We start from the raw sequence: 3,371 nt of genomic DNA on the forward strand, positions 1-3,371 counted from the left end.
ACACGGCAGATTATGTTTTGTTTGCTTCCAGCCGAGTAAAAACGCTATAAAACCAAACAAACTTTCGGCTACGCCCGAGTTTACTCGGGATAATAAATAGTTGCAACCTGTACATGCCGAGTTAACTCGGGATTATCAGGGAAGCGGTTAAAGAGTTTTCTGTCAGTTACATCCATCATATTAACGCCAATTGAAATTTCGATTACTTACAAAAATAAAACAGATTGAGACAAAATTTTAGATTAAAAAAATAGATAAAATAAGATAAAAATGAGATAAAATAAATTTAAAATCTGCATTTTTCAAGTAGACTAAGAAGATGAAATTTTTGTCAAATATAAAACGTATGGAGTATCACCTTTCTTCTAAACTACTATCACTTCGGATAACAACAAAGAAAATTAATTCTCCTTATAATACAAAAGCAACGTAGTTGCTTTTTAAAATTTTAATTTCCTTTTATTATTCATGAAATCGCGTCAAGTTATTCTAAACAAAGCGAAAATTTCAAAACTCAGTTTGTTTTTGTTACATTTGTTAACGTATTAATTTTGAGACAAATGCCGCCTTTCAGTTTGGCACGCTTTGATGTTCAATTGTCATTTATTGAAAAAATTGTCATCATTTAAATTACTTATCATTCCCTTTGTACAACCTTTTTATGTTAAATTCATCCCTCATTCTTAATCATTTTTAAAAAACTTTTATAAGTGAGCACATTTAAAAAAAAAAAAGAAAACATTTCTAGAAAAAAATTTTTTTTTTCAAAGATTTTGCAAGATATTTTGATAAAAAAATCAAACAAGTTTCCTAACCTTCATATTATTTAGCAAAATCGGGACACTTAGTTCTGAAACTGTTCAAAACTTCAATAATTATACTTATTGTACTGCGATTTAATAAAATAAAAAGTTATACTTTTTATAACTATCACGAGAGAGCTTTTGAAGCGAAACTGTGGTAGGATTCACGTATCACCGTGGACTGGAAGGTAGGCCACCAGACAAGCAAGTTCGCCGCAGGAGGGAGGGGTCCTGGGTTCGAATCCCAAGGATAATCAAATTTTCAAAAAATTTTCTTTTTTTTTTGTTTATTTTAAATTATATTATTTTTTTATGTGTTTTTCGATATTCTGGAGGATCCTGCATGTAGGAAAAAAATTTTTTAATTGGGAAAATGGGAAAAAACTGGAAAAATCCAGGAAAATCAGTTTATTTGCTCTTTTTCGACTTCTATTGTAACATTTTGGATATTCTAGCATGCATGGGGTGTTCTCTGTGTGTGAAGTCCAGCAAAGAAAGCGTAATGGAATAATAAAAAAAAAGAATAAAAAAATAAAATGGCTCGAGAAAGGTTCAAATTTCAAGACCCTCTAGCTCCCTTTAATATCAAGGTATAAATTTCAAACTCGGATCCTAAGTAGGAGTCTGTGGTCCAAACAAGGCTGCTGAAGATAATTTTTATAGGCCAATTAGGGGGGTCACAGAGGGCCCCTAAAGGTATATTGCGAAGATGAGAGGAGAGAGCTTTTGAAGCGAAACTGTGGTAGGCTCCACGTATCACCGTGGATTGGAAGGTAGACTACCAGACAAGCAAGTTCGCTGCAGGAGGGAGGGGTCCTGGGTTCGAATCCCAGGGACGATCAAATTTTCGAAAAATGTTATTTTCTTTTTGTTGTTTATTTTAAATTATATTGTTTTTTTATGTGTTTTTCCATATTCTGGAGGTTCCTGCGTGTAGGAAATTTTTTTTATTGGGAAAATAGGAAAAAATCTGGAAAAATCCAGGAAAATCAGTTTATTTGCTCTTTTTCGACTTCTATTGTAACATTTTGGATATTCTAGCATGCATGGGGTGTTTTCTGTGTGTGAAGTCCAGCAAAGAAAGCGTAATGGAATAATAAAAAAAAAAAGAATAAAAAAATAAAATGGCTCGAGAAAGGTTCAAATTTCAGGAATCCTTAGCTCCCTTTAATATCAAGGTATAATTTTCAAACTCGAACCCTAAGTAGGGAACTCTAGCGAGTAGCGAACTCTATCGTCCAAACAAGGCTGCTGAAGATAATTTTTATAGGCCAATTAGGGGGGTCACAGTGGGCCCCTAAAGGTATATTGCGAAGATGAGAGGAGAGAGCTTTTGAAGAGAAACTGTGGTAGGGTTCATGTATCACCGTGGACTGGAAAGTAGGCCACCAGACAAGAAAGTTCACTGCAGGAGGGAGGGGTCCTGGGTTCGAATCCCAGGGACGGTCAAATTTTCAAATAATTTTCTTTCTTTTTTTTGTTTATTTTAAATTATATTATTTTTTATGTGTTTTTCGATATTCTGGAGGTTCCTACATGTAGTAAAAAAAATTTTTTTAGTGGGAAAATGGGAAAAAAATGGAAAAATCCTGGAAAATCAGATTATTTGCTCTTTTTTGGCTTCTATTGTAACATTTTGGATATTCTAACATTTATGGTATGTTTTCTGTGTGTAAAGTCCAGCAAAGAAAGGGTAATGGAATAATTAAAAAAAAGAATAAAAAAATAAAATGGCTCGAGAAAGGTTCAAATTTCAAGACACCTTAGCTCCCTTTAATATCAAAGTATAATTTTCAAACTCGAATCCTAAGAAGGGGTCTATGGTCCAATTATGGCTGCTGAAGATAATTTTTATAGGCCAATTAGGGGTGACATAGTGGGCCCCTAAAGGTATATTGCGAAGATGAGCGGAGAGAGCTTTTGAAGCGAAACTGTGGTAAGCTTCACGTATCACCGTGGACTGGAAGGTAGGCCACCAGACAAGCAATTTCGCTGCAGGAGGGAGGGATCCTGGGTTCGAATCCCAGGGAAATTCAAATTTTACAAAAAATTTCTTTTTTTTTCGTTTATTTTAAATTACATTATTTTTTATGTGTTTTTCGATATTCTGGAGGTTCCTGCATGTAGGGAAAAATTTTTTTTAATTGGAAAATGGGAAAAAACTGAAAAAATCCAGATAAATCTGTTTATTCGCTCTTTTTCGACTTCTATTGTAATATTTTGGATATTCTAGCATGCATGGGGTGTTTTCTGTGTGTGAAGTCCAGAAAAGAAAGCGTAATGGAATTATAAAAAAATAAAATGGCTCGAGAAAGGTTCAAATTTCAAGATCCCCTAGCTCCCTTTAATATCAAGGTATCATTTTCGAACTCGAAAGGGGTCTATGGTCCAAACAAGGCTGCTGAGGATAATTTTTATAAGCCAATTAGGGGGTCACAGTGGGCCCCAAAGAGTATATTGCGAAGATGAGAGGAGAGAGCTTGGTAGGCTTCACGTATCACCGTGGACTGGAAGGTAGGCCACCAGACAAGCAAGTTCAGAGGGGTCCTGGGTTCGAATCCCAGGGAC

Source organism: Parasteatoda tepidariorum, chromosome 1 (assembly GCF_043381705.1).
Source record: "Parasteatoda tepidariorum isolate YZ-2023 chromosome 1, CAS_Ptep_4.0, whole genome shotgun sequence".
NCBI lineage: Eukaryota > Metazoa > Arthropoda > Arachnida > Araneae > Theridiidae > Parasteatoda > Parasteatoda tepidariorum.